Source organism: Mauremys mutica, unplaced genomic scaffold (assembly GCF_020497125.1).
Source record: "Mauremys mutica isolate MM-2020 ecotype Southern unplaced genomic scaffold, ASM2049712v1 000690F_np12_subseq_169133:214119_obj, whole genome shotgun sequence".
Classification (NCBI taxonomy): Eukaryota; Metazoa; Chordata; order Testudines; family Geoemydidae; genus Mauremys; species Mauremys mutica.
In genome coordinates this window covers 2,514-18,495 of record NW_025423034.1, presented here as the reverse complement: position 1 = coordinate 18,495, position 15,982 = coordinate 2,514, and the positions used below count along the sequence as shown (strand labels likewise).

The 15,982-nt window shown below is 53.3% G+C and overlaps 3 non-coding genes across 3 annotated transcripts; all 3 read left to right on the top strand.

Moving 5' to 3' along the window:
- Window positions 1–333: 333 nt before the first annotated feature.
- On the top strand, window positions 334–427 carry TRNAI-UAU. Its single transcript has 2 exons — window positions 334–371; window positions 392–427. It is a non-coding gene; the product is annotated as a tRNA-Ile (tRNA).
- A 9,836-nt stretch (window positions 428–10,263) lies between these two features.
- Window positions 10,264–10,336, top strand: TRNAK-UUU. The gene has a single exon. It is a non-coding gene; the product is annotated as a tRNA-Lys (tRNA).
- Window positions 10,337–15,040: 4,704 nt separating this feature from the next.
- Window positions 15,041–15,112, top strand: TRNAD-GUC. The gene has a single exon. It is a non-coding gene; the product is annotated as a tRNA-Asp (tRNA).
- Window positions 15,113–15,982: the final 870 nt, after the last annotated feature.

Genomic DNA, 15,982 nt, shown 5'->3' with positions numbered 1-15,982 from the left:
TCAGCTGTTAGTGAGGGAGCCTCACTGCTAGCGCAGACTGGGCAGTTTGTTGCATGAGAGACACTGTCCCAAAGCAGGACTAACGCTTAGAGCTGGTTATCAGTGATTTGAGATCTGTTGGTCTGCAGCAGGACGCTCCATTGAGTCTTAACCAGCTCTGTTATTACACAGGGAAGAACAAAAGGGTCAAATGGGGCCTGGAACCCTTAAGAAGAATCCACCCCACCAAGTACAACACTTGTCGCTACCTGCTCTCAACACCACTGAGAATGTTTTGGGGTCACTCCTCGCCTTTATCAGCCTAGGGAACTGGGAAAAGAGCGATTAACAGGTGCTCCAGTGGCGCAATTGGTTAGCGCACAGTACTTATAGGGCAGTGCTAAGAGGAGCTATGCTGAGGTTGTGAGTTCAAGCCTCACCTAGAGCACTGGTTTTCATTAGCCAAGTGGCATCACCCCCTTGTTTGGCCTTGTGGAATTTAGAATTCCAGCCCTGGGGACACTGAGGGAAGGGAGGAGTCAGAAATGCCCCCTTCACTTATTACCTCCTCTCCAGAGCACAGGTCAGAATCTACCATCCTTTCTCCCCCGCCAGCCCCTGTGCCAGGATCCCTCAAGCAGAGCCTGGAGTCCTGCCCCTGGCGTCTGTACTATTGACAAAGACTAAGTGACAGGCACAAAACACTCAAATCCCGCCTGGTGCGGGGAGCCAGGTTTGCTCTTCAAATTCTGTCGTTGGTACATTTCCAGGCCTGGGAATGTCCCACAACAGCATTGAATGGGAAGCTGCCTGCAGAACAGTGACACTGCACAGAGCTCCTGTGGAGGAGGGGTGGGAATTAGTAACATTTTGAGGATCGTTTGGGAAATGAGCCTTTGCTGACAAGATTTGTCTCTGTTCATATTTCACCTTCAGGTGTTATGCTGAGGGATCTTTAGTATATTTTTGTGAGGTTAATAACTCTCTCCTCAACTTTATTTACTCAAATTAAAAATTGGTGTCACTTGATTTTTGCATCTCCCTGTGACAATACAACTGACACGTGTGGCTTTCTACAGGGGGTCATGATGTTAAAGTTGGGGAATTCAGGCACTGTACTTCTGGGGGGGGGGTTGCTTTTTTACAGCTGCCTCACGGCCAGGCACACCGGGCTGTTAGCTGCACCCACTGTCCTTGCCAGGGGCCCCTGCTGAACCCTGGGCGGCTGCACTGCAGTGCTGGGGTGACTCTGCAGGGGGAGAAGCTGCTGTGGAGCAATGTAGAGCAGGTGCAGGAAGGAGACGGGGTCACTATTCTCATGCTGAACTGCACAGTTTTCCAAATTTGGGACTAGATTCATAGATTCATAGACTTAAGGTCAGAAGGGACCATTATGATCATCTAGTCTGACCTCCTGCACAATCCAGGCCACAGAATCTCACTCATCCACTCCTGTAACAAACCCCTAACCTATGTCTGAGGTATTGAAGTCCTCAAATTGTGGCTTTAAGACCTCAAGGTGCAGGGAATCCTCCAGCAAGTGACCTGAGCCCCATGCCGCAGAGGAAGTCGAATGTCCGAGTACAATTCTAGGGGAAGGTGAACGCAGAGCAATGACACTGGAGATGCCCAGACCTCCAATAGGGGCAATGTGGAAATTAATAATGGGAAGATCATTTGTGAAATTAGTCGTCACTGACAAGCTTTGTCTCTGTTCCTATTTCACGCTGTGGTGTTAGTTAGAGGAATCAGTACAGATTTTTACTATATTAATTAAACACTTAATTTTATTTAATCAAGCCAAAAACTTAGTATCACTTATTTTTTCTCTCTCCTAGCAAGAATGAATTGAATTTTGTGACTTTCTGGAAAGTGCAGCGAGATTAAATGTGGGGAATTCAGTCTCTGTGTTTGTGAGCTGATGTTTTCCTCTCACATGTCAGTGCCTGCACTGAAATACCCAGAGGGATCTAAGGGCTGGTGTACGCTGGGCACTGAACTGGCAAAGCGACATCTCTCAGGGTGTGACCCTTCCCCCACCCAACCCAACCCATCCCATCCCATCCCATCCCATCCCATCCCATATAGTTAAGGTGACCTAAGGCCGGGTTAGATAGTGCTAAAGAAAAGGAAGAATTGTTCTGTCCATGCAGCTATTAGAGGGATGGGAAAATCCCTCCAGTCACTGTCTACTCCAAAGTGCTATAGCAGTGCCACAGCAGCGTTTTAAGTGTAGACAGAGTGAAACTAGATTTATCTCCAGTTCGCACTGTGGATGCTCAGGCACTAAGACTGCAATAATAACAACAGCAGCACAGTGCTTGCGTAGTTGGCAGGATTCAAACCTGCGCAGGGAGACCACAATGGATTTCTAGCCCATCGCCTTAACCACTTGGCCACAACTACTTGACATATATTCATTTTACTGCATGATGATTTTGTTCTCACTGAATTGTCACTTCAAATTGTTTGCTCAGACCAGCTTCCCCAGCACACTCACGGCTGCGCATCAGTGTAAGTGTGTCCTTGGGTGAACAGCGAGAATTCCTGCCCATTTCCCTTCCGGCTGGAGCAGCATGAGAGTGTGTTTGTGTGAACGACATTGCTGTAGATTGTTGTTCATTCCCCACTCTGACAATTCAGACAGTCCCTTTCCTAGTCAAATCTCCAGCATATCGTTCCAATAGCAAGGGGCAGGATTTCTCTGGGGCACTGAGGGCTGGTGCGTGAATTCAGCCTTGCATTCCACCCTTGATGTTTCATGGACTAACAACAGCAGCACAAAGAAAGAGCCGAGCCAATATCTCCCTGGTAGGGATGCAGGTGCCACGTCCCCTCTGTCTGACCATCGCCATTGCAGGAGAGAAGGGTTCACTGGAATCGAATGCCCTGGCTCAGACCAGAGACACAGAGAGGTTTTGCTGTTCATGGATCTGTGCAAAGGAAATTTTGTCTCTGTGTGAAACTGAGGTCGGAAATGAAACGTCCACATGGTGGCCCAATGCTTTAGGGAATGTGGGGGAAGGACTCGGGCTGAGAAATGATTTAACAGGGATTTGTATCAATTTATTGCCCTGATTAAAATCTATGGCTAAAAGGCAGCCACTGTTGTTAGTACTTGTACCTGTGTAGGGACACCCCAGTGGGTGTCAAGTCCATTGCCTTCACCAGGGGCAGTCGATTATTTTAGCAAAGTACAAATTTCTTGGCCAAGGCCTAGGCTCCAAAGAAAACAATACACTGCTGATAGGAAGAAGTACAAAAAAAGATTTTGCAGCCACCATGGGCATAACTATGATGTGTCGTGTTTCACTCTTTATACCTGGTGCCACCTCCTTTCCCTTTAGCCTTGTAGTTGACCAAGGGCAAAGCTAAACATCTCCTCAGATACCAGGGAGTGTTTATGTCCATTCCTGCGAGCTACACAGGGGTTTGATGTGCTGTTTCAGTCCTCTGGCTCTGCCGGGGTAAGAAACAATTCAGGCTGTCACTGAACTGAAGGAGGAAGATCAGTTTTTGACAGGGAGCGGGACGCCTCCTCTTAAAGGTGTTTGTCCGGCTGGCAGTCCTGGTTCCCAGGTCTCGCCCGTGGGGCTCCAGCAGTTTTGGAACCAGGTCACTCCCTTTGCCCCACCTGCCGGGGCCCCGTCAGTGCAGCGGAGCTGAGAAGCGTCTGTCTGCTCGCTCCAGTGGCTGCCGGCCCCTCCGCATGGCAGGGCAGGGTGGGGCTGTGCCTCCGCGCGCTGCCCCCGCCCCGAGCCCCTGCAGCCAATGGGACACTGCAGGGGTGATGCCTGGGGGCAGCAGCACACGGAGGCCACCCAGCCCACCCCGCCTTGGAGCCCCAGGTAAGCGCCACACCCCTGACTCCCTCCCAGAGCCTGCACCACCATCCCCTCCCCACATACCCCCTCCTCCCCGCAAACTCCCTCCCAGAGCCTGCACCCCCTCCACACCTCCCAGCCCCCAAATTCCCTCCCAGAGTCTGCACCCCCCTCCACACACGCCTGCCCCCAACTCCCTCCCACAGCCTGTGCCCTCTCCCTCCACACACCCCCTCCCGCCTGCCCCAATCTCCCTCCCAGAGCCTGCACCCCAGAACCCCTCCCCCACCCAAACTCCCTCCCAGAGCCTGCACCCCCACCCCTCCTCCTGTTCCCCTACCTCCTGCCCCAGCCCAGAGCCTGCACCCAAACTCCCAGAGCCACAACAAGGAATTTTTGTGCCCGAGGCAAGGGCCGGCTCCAGGCTCTTTGGCGGCAGGTCCCTGAGTCCCTCTCGGAGAGAAGGACCCACTGCCGAATTGCTGCCGAAGAAGTGGCAGCGGTAGAGCTGCCGCCGAAGCGCCGCTGATCGGGGCAGAGCTGCACCCCTCCACTTTGCACACCCGAGGCAAGTGCCTCACTCGCCTCACCCATGTTACGGCGCTGCAAACTCTATCCCAGAGCCTGCACCCCAGAACCCCTCCCCCACCCAAACTCCCTCCCAGAGACCAGCCTCTCACCCCTTCTGCACCCAAACTCCCCCCAGAGCCTGCACCCCAGCACCCCTCCCCCACCCAAACTCCCTCCCAGAGCCTTAGGCAGGTGGAGGGTGGAGTTTTGGGGGGCGGGTTCTGGGCAGTATGAGTGACATTATTGGCCCACTGGGAGGACTGGAGGACTGGCCCTGGCCCTAAGGTAAATCGTGGTTGAGACCCTGCTTTAAGGGATTGGAGCAACGCTGGAGAGACTGACGGGCAGGGAGCTGGGGAGCTGTGTGTGCTCCAAGGAGAGTTGTTGTTGTGCTCTGGTGACACAGAGCGGGGGTGGGGAGTTTGTAAGCTGTGGTGTTTGTACAGAGATAAAGTTTACTAACCCCCACATGTGTTTGTATAAAGTTTAGTAACCCCCAGGTTAAAAACTGGTCCTGCTCTGGGCTATACATGACACTCTCTGTTCTGAGGGTAGCTCAGTGGGTGAATGTTTCCCTGCAGGATAATAGGCTCCTAGTTCCAATCCAAGTGATTCCTTTGAAAAACTTTTTCGAATGAAAATCGATTTCCAGACCCATCTCCAGTATGTTCAGGAGTTCGCTGAATGGGGGCAGGGGGCTTGAAATGAATTTAAACACTCAGCATTTTCCTGTGCAAATGAATAAAGACCTAGCAGAGCTGTGCAGCAGCTGAAATCAGTTCCAGTCCTCGGCGTCTCTAAGAGGGACACTCGGTAGCTGAGGCATGTGGGACACCTCTGTGGTGAGGACAGGTGAAAAAATGCTGGATTCAATGAAAGCTGAGCCCATAGGAGGGGAAGGTGAACGGCAGCACCACACAGGGTCATAACACTCAGACATGGGGCTTCACTGTCACTACCCCTGTGTTTTCCATCATTTCTATCCAGGGGTGAAAGTAACTTACAGGACTTACCGGTACTGCCGGAGTCCTGAGGGGGCATGGCCTCACCTGGAAGGGGCGTGGCCTCTCAAGATTTAAAGGCCCTGGAGCACCAGCTGTGGCTGGGAGACCAAGGGCCTTTAAATCAACCAGCTGCAGAGGCCCCCGGAGCTCAGGGGCAAATTAAAGGAACCCTGAGCTTTGCGGGGCTGGGGCAGGTATTTAAAGGGCCAAGAGCTCCCCCCACTGAGGGGAGCTCCAAGCCCTTTAAATCCTGGCCCCAGCCCGGCCGCCAGAGCCGCAGGCAGGGGGTTTAAAGGGCTCTGGACTGACCGCAGCAGCCCAGAGCCCTTTAAATCCGGCCCCAGCCCGGCCGCCGGAGCCGCGGGCGGGGGGGTTAAAGGGCTCTGGGCTGCCAGCTGCGGTGGGGAGCCCAGAGCCCTTTAAATCCCCACAGCAAAAGCCGGTGCAGTCCGGCACGGCGTACTGGCTCTTGCCGGTATGCTGCCCGTACCACCTTGTACCAGCTTACTTTCACCTCTGTTTATATCCTAAGGAACACACCCTCCCCTCCTCCATGCACTGTCACACAGAACCTTCTCCCCTTGAGCCCCATCCCACCCCTACCCCTCTCCCCCACACACGCCATGGGACACAGCCTCTCGGTGACTTTCCCAGATGGGGGCTTGTCTCTGCATCTCCCCAACAGGGGAGCAGAGAGCCGAAAGGGCCACAGGAGACCAATGGAGATAGGCAGGAATAGAAAATACTTCCCCTCCCTCCCCTCCATTCTCTTCTCAAGAGTCCCGTTAATCTCACCCATGAGACATTCCAGCACCAGCTGGGCTCAAAGCACCAACCTTCCTCTCAGCAATGGAAGGGGGAACCAGCTCTATCACGTGGAAGAAGACTCCCCACCTCTGCTGCTACCATTCTGCAGCCATTAATATGGATTTGTTTCAGCTAATGCAACCTCCCCCCACCCACCCCTCTAATCCATCCATGAATCAAGGAGAAAAGACCCTCCATTAGGTACCAGAGGTGCCATGGGTTAGTGCACAGGACTTATAATAGCAGTGCTCAATGGAGTGATGCTGAGGTTGTGAGTTCTAAACCTCTCCTGGAGCACTAGTGTTCTTTGAGCAAATGGCTTCTGCCAATCATTTTCTCCTGCAGAAAATACAATTGTAGCTCAGAAAGACACCGAGGTCCCCTTGCTTTACAGAGAGCAGGGCAGATTCCACAGATCTACCAGGCTCTGCTCTCCACCAGCCACCTGTGTCAGGAGGGGTCAGACAGAGCCCAGAGCACTGCCCCCGACTCCCCCTCAATCTTTGCTCCCCAAACCACCTGTGTGCTCACCCTCTTTGCTGTGAGACTCGAACCCTGCCTGGCTTTCTGTATGTTGGTGTGATTTTTGTCTGTCGTGTTTATGTGCATGTGGGTCCTGTGTGATTTTGGTGGATTCCTGGCATAGTTTTGTGTGCGTGGGTGTGTGTGTGTGTATGATTTTTGCATGCAGATTGTTTTTTGCTTAGTATTCTTTTGGTATGTGGGTTTTGTGTTTCCTGTTGTTGGCTTTTGCTGTATTTTTGGTGTGGATTTGTTCTTTCTATATTTTGTGTGGTTTTCCTTTTTGTGTATATGGCTCTGTGTGCTGTGTGGGTTTGGTTTTTGTTTATGTCTGTGTGGGTCTGTGCAGTGTGTGATTTTCTCATTCTCTCTGTGTGGGTTTGTCTCTCTGTTTGTATCTTCATGTGTAAATTCACTGGAACTTTTCAAACTCTCCACAATTTGCCAATTTTCACCAGGAATTTTTCTCCATTAACAAATTCTCACTTGTTCCCTACCAGTTGGTGACCATTGCCCCAGGGGCCTGTCAGTCTCAGGGTCCTGATTTCCCATTGGCCCTTCCCGCTTCTATTGGGACTGGGAACGAGCCAACCAAAAACCCCACTAAGTTTTAGTAAAGGGCCAACAGTCCCTTACACAAGCCAGCCCTGTGAGGGTTACCACTGTGCAGAGAAGGCAGCACAAGCTGGTCCCATGGTGTAATGGGCAGCACTCAGGACCCTGAATCCTGCAATCTGCGTTTAAATCTCAGTGGGACCTTTGGTTTGTGGTGAAGCCCTGGAGCTCACACTGCTCCACTTCCCTGTCTCCTGTTGGACAAGAACAAGTCTTTCCCCTCCTGCTGGATGACTCAGGTGCTGTGGGGGGTCAGGGCTCTATAGCTGCTTACTGGTGCCTGAGGGTTGGGATTGCCCACAAGTCTGGCACTTGCTGCTGTGCTTCTCCTCTTGCCCACCTGGCGCTTGAAGTAAGCAGGGTCAGGGCTGGGCAGGCTGGAGCCCAGCACTTCTCCTCCTCTGGGCACCTGGAGCAGAGGCAGCTGGTGCTGACAGCTCCAAGGGAAGCTTAAAAGCCACAGAGCGCCAGAGGAGGGCAGGACCATGCCTATGTGTGGCCAGCAGACAGCCACAGAGACACCCTGCCAGGCTGCTCCCTGCTCCCTGGCATGCCGAACACCCACTGAAGGCCACCCTCAGGGCGGCTGCTGATGCTCTGTGGCCAACATCAGAAGAAGGTAGGAAAGCAGGGCCAGCCCCCCTGGTGGGGCCTCTGACCGTTCCCACTCAAGGTGCTCACTTTGGAAGTGGAGCCGCCCATTTTCTTTGGCAAGTCAGGAATGGCAAAGGCGAGACTGGAAGCACCTGGGGCTCATGCCCCAGCCTTTGTGACACCCAACCCCCAACTCCTTCCTGGGGCTCTAGCTGAAGCCAGAGCATTGGCCTGAGTGTCCAAGAAGAGGTTCCAGCCCTGAAGGGAGCAGGACTTGCAGCACAAAGTGAGCACAACCACAAGGGGACTCAAATCCTGAATCATCCGATCCACAGGGAGATGCCTTATCCTTTAGGCCACATGATGAGGGGGTCTAAGCTCTTCTTTGGAAAAGCCGGACACTGTGTTTCTCAGGTCATCTGCTGAGGGGGCCGAGACGCTCTGGACACAAGAAGTCAAGTTCCCAGCGACACGTGAGACTTAATTGTATGGGGCCAGGTGCAGAGCTTTGGCAGGGAGGCTCGGGCATGGGGGATTGAGGTGCAGCGGACGGACCGGCTGTCTAGGTACAGAGATTTAGTCTCCCTGAGGAGGAGGAGGAATCCTGCTGACAGGCAGTGGCTGTGCAGAAAAAGAGGAGGGGTTCCTGGGACTTTTTTTGCCTCTCTTTTGCCTGCCTGCTCGCTCTTGTGGTGAACGGTAAAAAAATTCTCAGTAAGCCCAGGTAGCTCAATTGGTAAAGCATCAGGCTCTTAATCTGAGGATCCACAGTTCAAGCCCCTGTCTGGGTGCTTGGCTTTTAAGTTGCCTTGTGTGCCAGGAGCCAAATTCTGTTCACGGCCACACAGGGATTCCCAGAAGCTGTGGCCATTTCCTGGAAAGGTTCCTTCCCTTAGCAATCAGGAGAGAGGCCACATCCACAGGAGCAGGCCTAGAACAGGCAGTCTCTGGCTGGCAGGAAGCGCTGTGGGGCCAGGTGCTGAGAAAGCCCAGAGGGGGAGCAGCAGAGATGAGGGGAAGAGAGACAGAGAAGCAATGAGGACAGAGTACAAGTGTACAGGGGGCATCTGGTCTGGCTATTGTGGGGAACTTCCCTTGTTTATACACGACCCTGGTGGAATTGGCCAGCGGGAGGATCTGAGTCCCCACCCCCTTACCCAGAGGCTGCCTGACCTTGAGGACTGTTAGGATACAGAGATTCAGGCCAGTCTGCAGAGGCCTGTACTTTAAGAATTTAGGTGTATTTTTATCACTTAGCTAGTTATAAAGGTATAAAAGAAAGAATAAAAAATCACTGTCTGTCTGTGTAATGGCCTTCTCTTACTGTGACAGTCTGAGGCCTGGTTCTTCGGCTAAGCAGCAAAGGCAGCCATAAGGTGGGAAGTGTATGGTCACAACCTCACATTCCCAACTACTCACATTGAACTAAGGTGCTATTGGGCTGTTAGGGACACAATCCTGTCCTGATATTCCTATCACCTCCAGAGAAAGGGAAACTTAGTTTGGTAGCATCCTGTCTGGCAAGAACTCACTTATCAATAGACACAGCTGGAAAACCCTTATGTCTGTATAGATGTAGTTGTAAAATCCTCCCTTCTGTATTGTTTTGTATGTTTATTTGCATGGTCTCTGTCTGGTTCTGTGATTGTTTCTGTCTGCTGTATAATTCATTTTGTTGGGTGTAAACCAGTGAAGGTGGTGGAATATAATTGGTTAAATAACCATGTTACAGTATGTTAGGATTGGTTAGTTAAATTTTAGTAAAATGATTGGTTAGGGTATAGCTAAGCAAAACTCACGTTTTACTATATAGTCTGCAGTCAATCAGGAAGGCGCGGGGAGGGGGGGAAATGGGACCAGGGACTGGGGATGGGGGAATTGGGATCCTGTTTTGCTACAGGGGGAAATGGGAACAGAAACAGGGACACAGGCAAGGCTCTGCGGTGTCAGAGCTGGGAAGGGGGACACTAAGGAAGGAAACTGGAATCATGCTTGCTGGACGTTTACCCCAATAAACATTGAACTGTTTGCACCTTTGGACTTCGGGTATTGCTGCTCTCTGGTCATGCGAGAAGGACCAGGGAAGTAAGAGGGTGAAGGAATAAGCCCTCTAACCCTGTCATTTGTTGCTCTAGGCTCCATATGTACGTGCACCTCTGTATTGTGCCTGAGTCTTGTAGAGCTATGAGAGGCTGGTAGATGCCAATATTTTCCTGTCTTTTTAACCAGAACTAATGCCAGGCCAGGGCTGGGAAGAGAGAGAGAGCAGCAGGTTTCCCCTATTGTGTCTGTCTCACTTTTTCTTGACTAGCTTCACCTCTGCACCAACTTGCATTTTTCTTGTGTGAGCCTGGCTAGTTCAGTTGGTAGAGCATCAGACTTTTAATCTGAGGATCCAGGGTTCAAGTCCCTGGTCAGGTGATAAACTTATTACTATGATTGTAAAAATCTGACTTTCGGGAGTCTTCTTTCGTGTTACTTCTTTCTCTTCAGGATTTTGTCTTTCTTAAGAAGGGTCTTTGTGTGGGGAGGATTGAAGGGGCAACTTCTTGACATCCCCTTTGACCTCACAGGGTGGACGAATAAAGGCCTCTGGGCAAAGAGCATGTTCCTCCCCTGCACACACAAACACACAGAATATCCCTAAGGAATTAGAATCACCTGCTGTCTTCCCCTGTCCTGCTGGATCCTCAAATGAGGATGCTCTTCAGCCCAAACCCATGTCCCCTCTACTCCCAGTGCCCCGCAGACCCAACCCTCAGTCCCTCCTATGCTCACTGCTCCTCACTCCCAACCAGAGCCTGCTCCTCTACACCCTTCTCCTCTGTCCCAACCCACAGCCCCCTCCTATTCCCAGTGCCCCTCAATCCCAACCCACAGGCCCCTTCTCCTCACGCTGCTCCTCAATCCCAACCCACAGTTCCCTCCAGCAGCAGGTGTTTCAGACCCCCTCAGGAAGATTTTCTTGCAAGGTTTCATGTACGAGTCTGCATGTGGATTTTGCAGTATGTTGGAAATATGTTGGGTTGCTTGCCGAAATGATCACTTGTGGCTGGTGTTGGATTCCCAGTCTCCTTGTTATTGGGGCAGGAGAAACAAAGGGTTGTTATCCTTGATATGTGAATCAAGGACTCGACCCCGGGTGTAAACTAAATGAGCTGCCCACAGATTCTGGCAGCCACAATGAGCATTTGGTGCGAAAGCCCAGACCTGTCCCTGTCCCAGAGGGTGGGGGTCATCCGTGAGGGGCTTGGACCACTGACCTATCAGCTCTTAACTCCCAAACAATCAGTAACTCTAGTATCAGTGCCAGTGAGTGTAATTTAAACCATAAGAAAAACCACACTGGGCTAGACCAAAGGTCCATCTAGCTCTGTATTTTGTCTTCTGACAGTAGCCAATACCAGGTGCTCTAAAAGGATCTCAACAAGGCACCCCTGGGAATTAAACCGAGATCTCCTGTTTACAAAGCAACTACTTTAGCCAACTAAACCACCGTGCCTGCCTGTAACTAATATACAGTGTCTGCTCATACCTCATTCCCTGCATTCCCACCTGAGCCTGACAAGCTTTGCTTGTGTTTGGATTCTGCAAAGCAGAGGAGCAGGTGAGGTTTTCCTTGCAAGCTGTGTGTCTGTGTGTGAATCTTTGGCCAGGTCTCCACTACAAAGTTATTTCAGCAGAATTATATTGCTCATGTGTGTGAAAAACACACTATGCTCCCTCGGTCAGCGGCTTGTGGCTGGTGTACACACTACAATGCCACGTCTGGCGACAAAACTGTCCTGTTTTGGTGACAAAATAAAACGACTTTGATGAGCAGTCTAGAGCTTTTTGCAGTAAACTTAAAGTGAGAGTGTCAGTGTAGACACTGCTGTTCATTATATCACCATAACTGGCCTCTTCCAGTATCCCACAATGCCCGCCGTGAACTCGCCTGCCCTGCATTCCTGCTGCAGAGCCATGGGCCCCTCCCCTTTCATCGCTCTGGGAAGTTCTGACAGCTGAGCCTGCTGCTCTGCTCCGGCAGCCAGGAGCAAATCACTGCCGTGGATGCTGCTCTCTCCCGCCCTGCGAACACAGAGCAGGGTGGCGGGAACTTCCTTCAATGGGGGGCCCCGGCATCCGAACTGTGACACCCCCAGGACACCCCTTCCCTAGAGGAGGCTCTTACCTTCTAAACAGGGACGGCAGTTTTCTAGTAAAATCACTAAAAGGGAAGGAGAAAACTCAAAATAGGTGCCTCCTGGCGCTCACATACCTGAACCCGAATACTCTCTCAGTTCTCAAAGAGAGACCAGGAGAAGGAGACTTGCTGAAGCAAAGCCACAGGGGTCTCTGAGGTTTCCCTGGCCCCTCGTCCCTGTCCTGCCTGGCTGATGTCAGCATCTCTCTGTGAGGTCACCACCTCCCCACCACCTTTGACCAATAGTCTGAGGTCCTGCAAAAGGCCTTTGTGATGTCACTGCCTGTCATGGACTCACAGATCCTGCCCACTCTTGGCCCTGTGCGGTCCATGGGGGGTGCCCCTTTCAGTGCGACAGCCCTTCTCGGGGGTCCACTCTCTCTCAGGGTCAGGCCCCTCCACCTCCTGGAGCCGCACCTCTCTGAGCCTTAGCACGTCTGTCTCTGCCGTGGGCCCCGTGAGGGAGTCCACGCGCTCTGGATCCCCTGGGCCTCCTCACCCCCGAAGGGGTTGATGCCCCCTGTTCTCTAGACCGGAGTGACTCTCAGCCAGCATAAAACAGGAGGGTTTATTGAGAGTTGAACACAGCACAGGAAACTCTCAGGGCCTCAGGCCTGGCCTCTCACAGTAACAGCACATCCCAGTCCCCCTGCAGCCAGGTGGGCTCTGCCTGCTTCCCCTCGCCAGCCCAGACCCCCCCTGCTTCCCAGCTAGGCCTCTTATATCCCCGGCCCCAAGCCCCACCTCTGTCCATTGTCTTTTCTCCAGGTAAACAGGGTTGCCTGGGCCTCCTCTCCTCTCCGCCCCCCTCTGGCTGGAACAGGTTGGTCACGGGGTCCTCTCCCCGCAGCCCATTGTCCTCTCACTGGCCAGAACTGGCTGTGACTCCTGAGCTGTGTCTCCGGGTCACCAGGTCACCAGTCGCTGGGGTCTCCATCCTCCAGGCCATCAGCCGGGGTCCCAAGTCCCTCTCCGGTCCTCTGTAACAACAAACTCCCTCTCCCCTCACCTCGTTAAACCAGTAACACCCGGGGACACTGAGTCCCACTCCCTGTGCATGCGAACCACTGGAAAACACAGAAAACCCCAAGAAAATCCCCAACTTTGTCACAGAGCCCAGCACACCTCTCCTCCTCTGGGCACTTAGAGCAGAGGCAGCTGGTGCTAACAGCTCCAAGGGAAGGCTTAAAAGCCACAGAACAATTGAGGTCAGGGCCAGAGGAGGGCAGGACCATGCCTATGTGTGGCCTTCAGACAGGCACAAAAGCACCCAGCCAGGCTGCTCCCTGCCATGCCAAACACCCACTGAAGGGAAGGATCTGCGTGCCTGGGAAGCTGCGTCCCTCCAGAGGCGCTTGAGAAGCCAAAGGGGCCGTGGGTGAGTTTGTGATGAGGTGAGTGTGAAGTGTGGAAGGGGGAGGGTGGCAAGAGGAGGTTTTGAGAGGAAAAAAGGTGCTGCTGAGCTGGTAGGGGAGGGCAAGGTCCCAGGCGGGTGTTGTGTGAGGAGCTGTGTAGGTCCGGAAAGGCGTCCTGCTGGGCAAGGGCAGGTGAGGAGGGCCAGGGATGTTGCTGCGGCCAAAGCCTTTGGGAAGCAGAAGAGGGCCAGGAGTGTTGTTGCCTGCTGGGGCTCATGCGACGGTGTAGGTGTACGCTGACCATAGCTGGTCTGTGGGAGCTGGGGCCACTCACCGTGCCCCTTTCCTCGTTAGTATAGTGGTGAGTATCCCCGCCTGTCACGCAGGAGACTGGGGTTTGATTCCCCGTCGGGGAGGGTGACCCCTTTTGAAGGGGGGACAAAGAAATCCCTGGCCTGCCCGCCACATGCCTTGCATTCTCCTTCGACGGCCACTTCCCTTCGCACCCCACAGTGATGACTTTCACCTCCAGAGAGACAATTACCTCGCAAGGACACGCTCGCCCTAGCCAAAGCCTCCCCCGGGGCCTGCACGTGGGGGCACGTTTCAGAGCGGCAAAGGGAAATAGGCTGGCCAGGGCCATGAGGACAATGGCCCAGACAAACGGGGAGGGACTTGGTCCCGGGGTGGAGGAAGACAGAAAAAGGGACAGGCATGGGATTGGCTTCCTGTCTTTTTTCCTTTGCTCAGCATTTGACCTGTGACTGTAATGGGGAGACTTGAGAAAGACCTGTGGCCGCCGGCGAGGTAGGTCGCCGCCCCGAGAGCGCAGAGCTGAGCATTTTCCACTGGGCTGCTGCCTGCGCCCCCAGCGCCTGGCTGTGATCGTATAGTGGTTAGTACTCTGCGCCGTGGCCGCAGCAACCTCGGTTCGAATCTGGGTCACAGCACTGCTTTTTGGTGGGGAGGGGCTATCCTGCAGCACGCCTCGTGGCTCAGTCTGATGGCGTCCGTTTGCAAAGAGAGCCATCAGCCGGTCCTCAGTTTCTGCTTGGTAAAGGCAAGTCAGTGGGGTCCATCGGTCAGAAAAAGAGTACCAGGACTTCTTGCTGGGCGCCAGGGTCCAAAAGCAGCGCATTCCCTCCTGGAAAGGGCTTCGAATGTCCGTCCAGTGCGCGTTGAAGGGAAGGATCTGCGTGCCTGGGAAGCTGCGTCCCTCCAGAGGCGCTTGGGAAGCCAAAGGGGCCGTGGGTGAGTTTGTGATGAGGTGAGTGTGAAGTGTGGAAGGGGAAGGGTGGCAAGAGGAGGTTTTGAGAGGAAAAAAGGTGCTGCTGAGCTGGTAGGGGAGGGCAAGGTCCCAGGCGGGTGTTGTGTGAGGAGCTGTGTAGGCCCGGAAAGGCGTCCTGCTGGGCAAGGGCAGGTGAGGAGGGCCAGGACTTTTCCCAGGGCTGTTGCTGCGGCCAAAGCCTTTGGGAAGCAGAAGAGGGCCAGGGGTGTTGTTGCCTGCTGGGGCCCATGCGACGGTGTAGGTGTACGCTGACCATAGCTGGTCTGTGGGAGCTTGGGCCACTCACTGTGCCCTTTTCCTCGTTAGTATAGTGGTGAGTATCCCTGCCTGTCACGCAGGAGACCGGGGTTCGATTCCCCGACGGGGAGGATGACCCCATTCGAAGGGGGGACAAAGAAATCCCTAGCCTGCCCGCCACATGCCTTGCATTCTCCTTCGACGGCCATTTCCCTTCTGTTATATCCTTGGGGCAGCCGGTGTAGGAAGCAATCACTTGAGGCTAGAGAGTAGACAGCTAACCAAAACCTCCATTTTATTTACAGAGACAGAGAGTTCACTCAACCGGTTGAAACCGGCTGAGCTAACCCATAATAATCTAACTCAGTTGCCATAGCAACAAAAACCATGACAACCAAATACACAACATATTCCTCCCCCCCTAATAAGAACATCCCCTAAATAAAACACACACTAGACTAGAGAAGGAGGGTAGACTGCCTCCATTCCCGGCTAAATCCTGGGGATTATTTTGCCCCATAACTGTGGGTTCGCCCTAGCTAAAGATCCAGCCGATGAGGAGGCCTTCTGTCTCTAGGTGGATTACGGCTAATTCTGCTGTTATTGCACCCAAAAGCACTAGGGGCTCAGGGTCCGCAGCACGAACAGGTGAGGAGGTGGTATCAGCTCGTGCTGGGCAAAGGGGTATCTCAGCTGCCGGCAGTAATGGAGGAGAACAGTCAGAAACAGGTGACTCGTGATTCAGTCCCTCACAAGAAGAGGTGAAGTCAGACCCCTCAACTGCAGATGGGTCCTGCGGACTGGCATGACCTGGCAACAGCTGATCTACATGTCGCCACCAGGTAAGATTCTCTGCAGTCCGGACTGTGTAGGAAACAGGTCCTGTTTGAGTGATGACTGTGGCCGGAACCCATTTAGCTCTGTAAGTATAATTCCGAGCCAAAACTGGCTGTCCCGGGCTAAAGGTTCTGTCTTTTGCTCTGGGTGCCCGTCTGATGACT